This window comes from Papio anubis, chromosome 18 (genome assembly GCF_008728515.1).
Source record: "Papio anubis isolate 15944 chromosome 18, Panubis1.0, whole genome shotgun sequence".
NCBI lineage: Eukaryota > Metazoa > Chordata > Mammalia > Primates > Cercopithecidae > Papio > Papio anubis.
In genome coordinates this window covers 19,571,485-19,584,348 of record NC_044993.1, presented here as the reverse complement: position 1 = coordinate 19,584,348, position 12,864 = coordinate 19,571,485, and positions in this window count along the sequence as shown.

The following is a 12,864-nucleotide window of genomic DNA, read 5'->3' as shown; positions in this document are numbered from 1 at the left end:
GGCAGTTATGGTTTGCAGGAGAAAGAGACAGTTGAAGAAAGAACAAATGAATCTAATGTAAATCAAATACTTAGCCCTTTTATAGGAACTACAAAGCCTTAAATGTGTGTTCTTAACAGTAATTTTTACAAAACTCCAATAGGAAGCTTTGACAGTGATTGTTTCTGCAGGGAGATGGTTTTTCCCTTTCACATGCTAATCACCTGCTCCTGGTGATATTTCTCTCCTTGACTGCAGTCTTGGAATTGAATAATTTATGGAATGAATTTTGTTGTAAATTTATTGTGTCACAAGCAGGTTGTAATTTCACTAACAGTTCACTTAAGTTATTAAGTTAAAAAAAATGTGGTTGATAGGATAGTACATTTGGAGGTCCCCCCACCCCCCAAGCAAGTTCACATCTTATATATTTTCAAAACAGAGTACTTGCCTCATTTTTATTCAGAATGTGATATGAGAAAAGGAGGTGCACATTAACATAAGTAGAATTGCATTTGCACACTGTTGTTGAATTTTGGAAGTCGTAAACAAATTATTGAAGATTTTATAGAGACAGAAATAGCATTAAACCCAGGGTGCTGTGGCGCTGCTGCCATTGTCTTGTGAGTAATTGTCCCCAGCTTGCTGATGACGAATGAAGAGTCGGTGGTGTGAAGCTGAAGATGCCCCTGGGAGGGAAAAAAAGCCGCATTAATGCCTTTAAATGTTGCTTCAACTTTGAGGTTAAGATAATGGCAAATTATCAGTCTCTCAAATCTTATCCGATCCAAATGGACTACAAGGAGAATAAAAACAAAAAAATCTTTAAAAATCTCTCGCAGGGGTATCTGATTGGCTCCATCTCCGTTCACTGTGTTCCCAGGACTTCCCTTTTAATGGCTGTTCTGCTGTGATAAGAGGCAACATTTGGCCACTGCAGAAACCTCTGCACAGTTTCTGCCCCGGATCCTTCAGCATTCAGCAAACATGCATTTAAGGTCTCCTGTTATTTACATTGAAATTTTTCTATTGACCCTGCCAGTGTGAATGAATTTCAAACAAGTCGTTTCTTTCTCTGTATAGATTATTTCCCTAGGTTCCTGGTAGGGGTTACTTTTAATTCCTCTAGGAGTTCCCTCTATTCTTGTTAGCACCCTGAGGATTTGCTTTCTGTTTTCCACCCTGGAGCCCCATGTGTGGCCCCCTCTTCTTGCACCCAGCCCTGGGTATTCCAACCCCTGCGCAGGGGATGCTGGGTAATAGCCACTATTCTTGAACAGGAATACGTTTTAGGCCTTCAGAATAGACGTTTTCACCATCTGTTACATAGAATCTAGAAATGTAATGAGAAAACAGGTTGTAATTAACTAAAAAATGGATAAGACTTTGGGTGTCTTAATGCATTTAGGGTTGAGGAAATAGCCTCTCAAATTACATGAAAAGAATGACAGCTTGTACGATTTTTTTTTTTTTAAATTAAATAGACCTTATTTTTTGGAGCTGTTTTAGGTTTACAAAAAATTGAGGGGAAAGTACAGAGTTTCCTTATGCCCCTCCTTTCCTTTCCCCGTCTAGTTTCCCCTGTTAACATCTTGCGTTAGTGTGATACATTTATTGCAACTGATGAGGCAATGTTGATCCACCATTAATTAACTCAAGTCCACAGTTTACAGTAAAGTTCACTCCTGGTGTTGTATATTCTGTGGTTTTCAGCAAGTGCGTGACATGTACCTGCGATTGCAGCATCAGACAGAATAGTTTCACTGCCCTGCGCTCCGTCTATGCGTTCCTTTCTCCCCTCTAACCACTGATCTTACACTGTCACCATAGTTTTGCCTTTTCCAGAATGTCATATAGTTGGAATCATACAGTGTGTCGCCTTTTGAGATTGGCTTCTTTTGTAACACGATGGGTTCATTGTGTGATGTACGTGGCAAGTCAAGTCGCCGAGACACCAGGTTGCTGCCGAGAAAGAGGTTTCATCGGAGGGCTGCTGAATGAGGAGACAGGAGGAGACCTCAGAGTCATCTCCCGGGGAGTCTGGGGCTAAGGTTTTTAAGGATTTTGGAGTGGGCTGGAACGTGGCGATCATTGATTGGAAAGAGTCCATTATCTCATGGGACAGGGAGATGAAGAAACTATTCTCATGCTGATTCAGTTTCTCTATGGCGTAGGGGTGGGGCACTGGAAATCAGAATCTGGAAACATGTTAAGTAATTCTTAAACAAAAGCCTTATAATTCTAACCTCAGAGATCCTATCTATAAGAACAATGCTGATGCATGTGGTCAGTATGTAGTACTACGTGACTTTTGGTTACAAGGGAGTGTAGCAAAGTGCAGCCTAATTCATACTTAATTATAACGTATTTCTGTTCAAAATTCTTGTTAACCCTTGAGGATGGCTTCATTTTCATTTAGTAATATGCATTAAGGGTACTCCATGATTTTTCATGGCTTGATAGCTAATATCTTTCCATCGTTGAATCATCGGCTAGTGCTTTTTACTGTGGCTAACATTGTGTAATGTAGGGGAGGAAAATTAATTTTCTCTTTACACTTTATAGTTCTTAATTGGGAATGGGAGGGCAAAAAGGTATGATGCCTTTTCTCATCCATCATAAGGGTCACGGCCAGCACTCCTATAACAAAAGACAGGTGAACAAGCGAAACACATAACACATTTATTTAATCAAAGTCTTACAGGACACAGGAACCTTCAGAAATGAAGATCCAAACACCCAGAGAAGACTGTTTTTATGCTTAGGCTCGGTGAAGAATTGACAACCATGTAGAAATGTGTTTGCACGAAAAGAGAATGATCTAATATTGTGATAGATTATGCTGGGGAAACCCAGCAAGGCCTGTCTATTCAGATTCTTCTTGACCTCTCTGGGTAGCATTCCTTCCTCTCGGGTGTGGGGCGGGACCCCTCTGGAATTGTTACCAGAAAGGGGTCCTGATCCAGACCCCAAGAGAGGGTTGTTGGATCTTGCATAAGAAACAATTAAGGGTGAATCCATTGAATAAAGTGAAAGCAAGTTTATTAAGAAAGTAAATAAATGAAAGAATGGCTACTCCATAGACAGAGCAGCCCCAAGGGCTGCTGCTTGCCCATTTTTATGGTTATTTCTTGATGATGTGCTAAACAAGGGGTGGATTATTCATGCCTCCCCTTTTTAGACCATATAGGTAACTTCCTGACATTGTCATGGCATCTGTAAACTGTCATGGCGCTAGTGGGAGTGTAGCAGTGAGGATGACCAGAGGTCACTCTCATGGCCATCTTGGTTTTGGTGGGTTTTAGCCAGCCTCTTTACTGCAGCCTGTTTTATCAGCAAGGCCTTTAGGACCTGTATCTTGTGCTGACCTCCTGTCTCATCCTGTGACTTAGAATATCTTAACCATCTGGGAATGCAGCCCAGTAGGTCTCAACCTCATTTTACCCAGCCCCTACTCAAGATGGAGTTGCTCTGGTTCAAATGCCTCTGACAGAATGAGGGTCTTCAAGGGAGAAGGAGGAAGTGAGAGAATGATCTTTCTAGGTTTTATGGCTTACTCTGGAGAAGGTTTCTGATTTCTAGGATCTGCTCTGGGGAAGAGGAATTCTGGTTTGTAAGATCCACTTTGGGGAAGGAAGCAGATTGGGAGACAGGAGGGCAAGAGAAGGTCAGAGACAGACTTTGTTTCTGAGTCTGCTTCTGATGCCATTCAATCTCCGTCCGTTCAAAGCACCCAGCACACTAAAGGGCCATACTTCGGGGTGTCATTTTCTAAGCTTCCAAAGTCAAAGTACGGTTTCCCATAACAGGCAGATAAATGAGAAAAAAACCCCCAGAAGTTTCATAACATATATGTCTCATGCATACATGGCAGATACCCAGAGAAATCTCCAAGTGCTGGCTTTGAATTCAGGCTTAAATACCATTGTCTGCTGAAACAAAGAAAGCAAAGAAAGAATGAGGAAGGCCAGTTATGTGGAGGTTACCAGGAAAAACAGTGAACAGGGTAAGGTTTGTTCTATAGATTTAATAAGTCCAGGTCTTTTCCATTGATAAGAGCCTCTAGTGATTTACGGTCATCCGTTTCTTCCTGGTACTGAGAGGCAGACAGCCTTACAAATAAAGAGTTCCTTTATGGATGTCAGTTACCTTACAAGAGGGTAACTTCTACATGGTCCTTTCCAATGCATGTTACCATTGTGGGTAATTAGTTTTGGTCTTAATCTTGTATCATGAAAATTACAGTAGTTAACATATAGTGCTGCTCCTGTGGCTGCTGTTTCTCAAAATAATCCTTATCCTAAAGAGGAATATTTTAGGGTGACCTACTCTGGTCTCCTACAGTCATGTTTGGAGCGGCATATTCTGGTCTCCTGCGATGGGAACACAGACTTTCCGATATGGCAGAAAAAGTAAGAGGAGTTGCCTTTCCTGTCGTGGGTGCAGCCTGGCATCTTGTATTTTCTTTTCTACCACTGATAACCTAATAGAGTTAAGTCCCCTGTGTAATGCATGACCACAGAATAATGAGGCTAATGTAACAATCCACATGGGAAAATCAGATTCTTTAATTTGATCACGTTTCATATATTCCTGTTAGCATTTTTCCTTGGTTAATTATAAATGGCCTATAATATCTAGTCTCTTGCTCTCTGAGAAAAAGAGACTTATGGTTAATACTACAGGCATATATTTATCCAAACCAGCTCAGAGAAATTATAATCCCATGTGTCATAACTGTTTAATATCAGGCACAAATTCAGTCCACAAATATATATATAGAAGATAGATAGATAGATAGAGAGAGAGAGAGAGAGAGTGTGTGTCTTGCTCTATCATCCAGGCTGGAGTGCAGTGGTGCAATCTCGGCTCACTGCAACCTCTGTCCCCAGGGTTCAAGCAATTCTCCTGCCTCAGCCTCCCAAGTAGCTGGGATTACAGGTGCCCACCGCCATACCCGGCTAATTTTTGTATTTTTAGTAGAGATGGGGGTTTCACCTTGTTGGCCAGGCTGGTCTCAAACTCTTGACCTCAAGTGATCCACCCACCTCGGCCTCCCAAAGTGCTGGGATTACAGGTGTGAGCCACTGCAGTCAGCCTTCACAAATATTTTTTTTAACACATATTAAGTATTAGGTGCCAATCTGTTTACTGGTGAACAAGTTGGAACTTATAACATTCTATTATAAACTACAAAGAGGCAATAAGACAAATAATTAACACGATTTAGGTCCTTGCTATGGTCTGAATGGTTGTGTTTCCCCCAAATTCGTATGTTAAAACCAAATCTCCCATATGATAGTATTATGAGGTGAGGCTTGACTGGGCATGGTGGCTCCTGACTATAATTCTAGCACTTTGACAGTTTGAGGTGGGAGGATTGCTTGAGTCTGGGAGTTCAAGATCAGCCTGGGCAACCTAGTGAGACCTTGTCTCTACAAAAATTTAAAAAATTAGCTGGGCATGGTAGCATGTGGCTGTGGTCCCACCTACTAGGGAGGCTGAGGTGGGAGGATGGCTTAAGCCCAGGAGTTGGAGGCTGCATTGAGCCATGATGGCACCATTGCACTCCATCCTGGGTGATGGAACAGCACCCCATTTTTATTTTAAAAAAAGAGGGCCGGGCGCTGTGCCTCATGCCTGTAATCCCAGCACTTTGGGAGGCCAAGGTGGGTGGATCATCTGAGGTTGGGAGTTCGAGACCAGCCTGACCAGCATGGAGAAACCCCGTCTCTACTAAAAATACAAAAATTAGCCGGGCATGGTGGCACATGCCTGTAATCCCAGCTATTCGGGAGGCTGAGGCAGGGAATCACTTGAACCTGGGAGGCAGAGGTTGCGGTGAGCCAAGATCACGCCATTGCACTGCAGCCTGGGCAGGCAACAACAGCAAAACTCCATCTGAAAAAAAACCAGGTTGCACCTTTGGGGGTTAATCAGATCATGAAGGCAGAGCCCTTATGAACAGGATTAGTGCCTTTATAAAAGAGGCCCCACAGAGCTGCTGTACCCCTTCTTCCATGTAAGACACACAGAAGGCACCATCTATGAGGAACAGACCCTCACCAGACATTGAATCTGCCAGCCCTTTACTGTGAGGAACACATTTCTGTTACTTATAAACTACCCAGTTTATGGGATTATTGTTACAGCAGCCTGAATGAACTAAGGCAGTCCTAAAAAGTACTATAAAAAAAGATAAGGTAATGTGGTAGTGTGTGTGTCTCTGTGTGTGTGTGTGTGTTTGTATGTGTGTATAGGCAGGTTGTAGCTGCTTTTGCTAGAGTGTTAAGGGAAGGCGTCTTTGAGGAGGTGCCATTTAATTTTTTGTTGTTGTTGTTGTTGTTGTTTTTGTTTGTTTTTTTGAGACAGAGTCTCACTCTCTTGCTCAGGCTGAAGTGCAGTGGCATGACTTTGGCTTACTGCAGCCTCTGCCTTCTGGGTTCAAGTGATTCTCCTGCCTCAACCTCCTGAGTAGCTGGAATTACAGGCACACACCACCACACCTGGCTAATTGTTGTATTTTTAGTAGAGATGGGGGGGTTTCCCCATGTGGCCAGGCTGATCTCAAACTCCTGACCTCAGGTGATCCACCCACATTGGCCTCCCAGAGTGCTGGGATTACAGGCATGAGCCACTGTGCCCGGCTGGGAAGTGCTATTTAATTTGATGAAAAGTAGCAATTGTGTGAAGATCTGGGGAAGGACATCCAGGCAGAAGGAGCAGCAAGAGCAGTAACCCAGAGTGGGAGGGCAGGGCAGGGCAGGGCAGTGTGTTGGGGAAGTGAAAAAAGGAAGACAAGGTAGTCAATACATGGTCCTTTCAATGCATGTTACCATTGTGGGTAATTAGCTTCGGTCTTAATCTGTTTGATGAAACTTGCAATAGCTAACACTTCCATAGTGCTTATTATGTGCTAGGCACTGTCCTAGATCCTCTACAAATCTTCACTCATTTGTTATTTATGTCAACTTCCTAATTTCTCGATTTTACAGATGAGGAAATCGAGGCAGAGAAAGATTGACATCTGTGTCCAAGGTTACATAGCTAGTGAGTGGTAGATCCAGGAATCTACAAGACCTTCATGGACCACAGGACCAATTAATTATCCAGGAGAAAATACTTTTGATAGTGAAATGGTTCAAAAGCCATGGTTTCTTAAGTTATATCACTGGTGAAGATCAGTGCAAAGTACTGCTTTGCCTTTTAGTGGTTACATGTTTATAAAAAGCCAGACATGGCCATTAGATATGCCATTCTAGTTTGAAGCAGAATGGTCGATAATTTCCCATTTAGAAAAACTACTGGCTAAAGGAGTATGTCCAATTGGATGATACCAAAATGGGTTTGCTGTAATGCTGTGTATGAAATAAGGAATTGGGAAAAATACATAAAACAAGCATCTTTTGTTTCTGTTGGCTTTGGCTTACATATTCAGCTGCTTTCCCCCATCAGTATGTATCAAAAATTAAAACAGAGAAAACTTTTTTTTTTGAAATGGAGTCTCGCTCTGTCGCCCAGGCTGGAGTATAGTGGCGTAATCTCGGCTTACTGCAAGCTCCGCCACCCAGGTTCACGCCATTCTCCATCACACCCGGCTAATCTTTTGTGTGTGTGTGTGTCTGTTTTTAGTAGAGACGGGGTTTCACCGTGATAGTCGGGATGATCTCAATCTCCTGACCTTGTGATCCGCCTGCCTTGGCCTCCCAAAGTGCTGGGATTACAGACGTGAGCCATTGTGCCTGGCCGAAAAACATTTTTTTAAATTATAAATACTGTTAGGACTCAAATATTGTCCTAATAGGTTTAATTTTTAATGCGCATTTCCTTACTCTGTCCCATTGATGTAATTGGCACACATTCACTCCAGGATACAGGTTAATAACCTCCTAACCTGAGAAAAAAAACAATAACAAAGAGAACAGCATATGGTTTAGGTGACCATGTAAGTCACTGTCGCTCTTTTTAAAAAAATATTCTATTTCTTCCCCTTTCTGCTGATACCATTTGGTGCTTTCCAAAGCTCTGTTGATCATGAAAAAGAAAAAATTACTTCAAGGCATTATTTTCAAAAGAATTGTAAATAAATTACCTTAAAATTTAGGTAATTGGTTTATATAATAATAACGAAAAGATAAAGTATTTCTATTTCATGGACTTATATTCAAATTAGAGTTGTTTGTGATTTGAAATACACACGAAGGTATTTTTCTTATTCATATCTTAACAGCAGTGTCAGCAGGTCCTAATGTGCTCCTTAAGTACATTAGCTGATTGATGTTGTGGAAAGCTATGTAAAGACAATGAGAGTTCTAAGAAATGTACAAAATTGGTCAGAAAAGTATGCAAACCTGCATAGCACCTATCATTATGTGTTGTAAATAAAAATGTGAGTATAGGGTGGGCATGGTGGCTTATGCCTGTAATCCCAGCACTTTGGGAGGCTGAGGCAGGTGGATCAGCTGACGTCAGAAGTTCGAGACCAGCCAGGGCAACATGGTAAAACCCTGTCTCTACCAAAAATGCAAAAATTAGCTGGGTATGTTGGCGCATGCCTGTAATCCCAGCTACTTGGGAGGCTGAGGTAGGAGAATCGCTTGAACCTGGGAGGCAGAGGTTGCAGTGAGCTGAGATCACGCCACTACACTTCAGCCTGGGTGACAGAGCAAGATTCCATCACACACACACACACACACACACACACACAAACACTGAGTAGAGCAGCTAACATTTGTGTGTCAGTGGCATGTGGCATGGTTGCATCATATGAAAGCTTGTTGAATAAACAGAAGGATCAATGGATATAGGATGGTTAATTTCGTGTGTCGACTTGGCTAGGCCACGGAACCCAGATATTTGACAAAGCATTATTCTAGTTGTGTCTGTGAAGGTATTTTAAAGCTGAGATTAACATTTAAATCAGCAGCCTCTGAGTAAAGCTAATTATCTCCTGTAGTGTGGGTGGGTCTCATCCAATTAGTTGAAGGCTTTAATAGAGAAAAGACTCAACTCCCCTGAGAAGAGGAAATTCTGCCTCCAGGCTACCTTCAGACTGGAGCTAAAATATCAGCTTCTTTGGGTCTCTAGCTTGTTGGCTTACCCTACAGACTTTAGATTTGTCAGCCTCCACAGTTGCATGTAAAATCCTTAACATCTCTCTCTCTCCCTTTCTCTCTGTTTCTAGATATATATATATATCAAGACAGAGAGACAGAAAAAGAACTATATCTTATGTGTATAGACATATATATATATATATCAATATAGGTAGAGATAGAGATATCTATAGATATAAAATATATTCCTATTGGATCGATTTCTTTGGAAAACTCTGAGAAACACTGAATAATAGCCATTAACTAAGTATGTTATAATGTACGCAATTATCTTAGAGTTGTGAAAGCAGAAAGTGCACTTCTAAAATCTTGTGTTGAGATGAACATCAGCTTCATTATTGCCATTGACATTTCTTACCATTGTGAGGCCGTGGCAAGGGTACAGGTGCAAGGAAGGATGAAGATTTGCAGCCAATCTCTCAATCTGTCCTCTACATAGTATGTATTATTCTGCACTTTTTAAACAATTAAAACAACTTTACTAGTTGGGTGCCGTGGCTTATGCCTTTAATCCCAGCACTTTAGGTGGCTGAGGTGGGTGGATCACCTCGGGTCAGGAGTTCAAGACCGACTTGGCCGACATCGTGAAACCCCGTCTCTACTAAAAAGCTACTAAAAAATGCAAAAATTAGCCAGGTGTGGTGGCTTGTGCCTGTAGTCCCAACTACTGGGGAGGCTGAGGCAGAAGAATTGCTTGAACCTGGGAGACGGAAGTTGCAGTGAGCTGAGATCGCGCCACTGCATTCCAGCCTGGGCAACAGAGCAAGACTCCGTCTCAAAAACAACAACAACAATAAACACTTCACAGTATATCAGGCAAATCAATCAAAAGGAATCTTTGTTTTGAGGATTTCGTTTTCGTCCAGTAAAACCTGATCTGTATGACTGTCAGAGTTCCATTGGATGGATAATTAATAAGGATATTAATTAAAGGGTTAGATGAAGAATTCCTTCTCCATGTAAGCCACTATGGTTTCTGATGCTTAATTTGATTAAACGTTTCATGGAGGCAAAACCTTCCTATTGGGAGTTATATATATTACCTTAATCCTTTGAGCCAGTTGTTTCTTTGGATGTAGACATCTTGACGTTGTTGTTGCAGTTGAGGGGGTATTGATGAGTTTGCCAGCGTTATAGATCTTCATTCAGCCGCAGTGCTCCTAAAACCAGCACACAGTTGTCTTTGAGAGAAGCATCTGTCCCATAAAGGTTTTAAGAACTGGAGCAATGACTATCTGTTTTCATTATTTTAAGTGCTGTCCTTTTTGGCAGTCTGGCTCAGAAGATGACCTCGTTGTGTCCTTTTCAGTAGTGTGGTTTTAAGATTCTTTGCTGGAAAAGCTAACCAAATCTCTTGCAGAAATAGATCAACAAGGGACTCATAAGTGTCCATTGTTTCACGTTTGAGAGTCTTTTGCTGCTCTGAGGATAAAAACTGGCTCATTCCTGAGGATTAAACAACTTCAAGGCAGGCCAAATGATAACCAGCTGGCCCAAAGTAAAGTTTATGTTCTAACTCTTTCTTTTAAATCCTCCAAATATTTTATATTCACAGAAGAATTCACAATGAATTTTCTATTAGAACATGTTAGTATCCTCTAAGTTCTATCATACAGGAAACCAGAGAGGAAGTTCTGGAAGACAAAGGGAAGGAGGCATAACACAGCAGATGTGAGTGCCAACTTAGGAAATTTTACAGGCCTGATAAACAATGGTGGACCGAATAATGTTTTTGGAAACACTGAAGGGTAGATTGGTGCAAATTCCATGTTTTCATTAGCCTAAAGAAAAATATAGAACTAGGGAAATAAAGCTGCATAGCTTGACTCTCCTGCATATTCTTTTCTTTCTTTTGCAGTAAGAATTCTGTTTTTTTGTTTGTTTGTTTTTGAGATGGCTTCTTGCTCTATCGCCCAGCTTGGAGTACGGTGGTGCAATCTTGGCTCACTGCAACGCTGCCTCCCAGGTTCAAGTGATTCTCTGGCCTCAGCCTACGAAGTGGCTGGAATTACAGGCCCCCACCACCACACCCGGCAAATTTTTGTATTTTTAGTAGAGATGGGGTTTCACCATGTTGGCCAGGCTAGTCTTGAACTCCTGACCTCAAGTGATCCACCCACCTCGGACTCCCAAAGTGCTGGGATTAGAGGCGTGAGCCACCACACCTGGCCTGCAGTAGTAATTCTTTATTAAAGAAAAATGGTGCTTCAGAGAGGGAATCATAACTTGAACTAGGTGGCCTGTGCATCCTCCTTCTGACATGGCGTTTGGTAAAATTTAGTTGAGAATCAACATCGCAACAGTCAAGAGACCACAAATGACTTTCTGTTTCTAGGCAAAGGCAAGGGTTGCTGTTGTTTCTTTGTGGAAGACATGTATCCACTGAGATACAAGGCCAGTTTTCATTATCCTGAGGAATTTTCACTTTGATCTTTAATTTCTTGCCCCATCAGGATTCTGAACCTTATCATGCGGGCTTCGTTTCATTGTGAACATCTTATTGTATCCTCTTGTGCACATATGAAATCGAGTGGTGCTTTGAGGCAGGAGAATATCCAGAATTTGTGGAGCCTAAAGCTTATGTAGGTTTTAGAGCCCTCTTTAACAGAATACAAAACAATGAATACAAAATTAAATATAGAAGTAAATCATTAGATTGAAAGAAGCAAAGAAAATTACAAAGCCTAACAGGCAACAAATACAACACATATCATATTATTCAGGAAAATAACATTCCATTTTTAGTGATTCACCGCCTGACACACCTCCGTGGTACTATTTCCCTTACAGTTTTTGGTTGCATAGTCTTGACATGATTTTTTAGTATTTCTTTCTATTGAGAGGACAGAAATATCATTCAGTTTTTTTAAGCATGGTCGATCAACATTTTAATTTATTATTGTTTAAGAAAATTTGTTTCAGCATTCTAATTTGTTATTGGAAATGCCATGTAAAGTTTTAAAATTGTTTAGGATTCAAATTTGGGGAAATTACCAGGTTTCTTTTTTTTTTTTGAGACAGAGTCTCGCATGGTTGCCCAGGCGGGAGTGCAGTGGCGCGATCTCGGCTCACTGCAACCTCCGCCCCCCGGGTTCAAACGATTCTCCTGCCTCAGCCTCCCGAGCAGCTGGGACTACAGGCGCGTGCCACCACGCCCAGCTATTTTTTTTGTATTTTTAGTAGAGACGGGGTTTCACCATGTTAGCCAGGATAGTCTCAATCTCCTGACCTCGTGATCCGCCTGCCTCAGCCTCCCAAAGTGCTGGGATTACAGGTGTGAGCCACCATGCACAGCCAAGTTTCTTTTTTATATAGGCTTTGAAATTTCAAGGCATTTCAGATTTTCTCAGGCAGTGATTAGTGTTGGTCTTTGAATTGACAACACTCCTCATTGTCAATGTCCTTGTACGTTGTAAGTTTTATATTATGTTTATTGATGTCAGAACTTCCTGTCAAATCAGGAAGAAATTGAAGCTTTTCTCAGCATGTTTGAGTTCTTCCTCTTTATTAACTTAATGATCACACAATCGAAGAGTGTATTTATTATTACTAGTCAACACTGATCTCCTCCTTGAGTGAATTATTGCTTTTGGCATGATTTGAACATTTTTGATACAATTCTTTTCTTGATGTCAGAATAGTATCTACTGGTTTCAACTCTCATTTTTATCTCTTTTGTTACATATTTCATTATTTTTTAATCTGAACTTTCAGTTCTTTAATAAATTTAAAGCATCTAAAAGAGGAAACTCTTTATATACATCCAAAT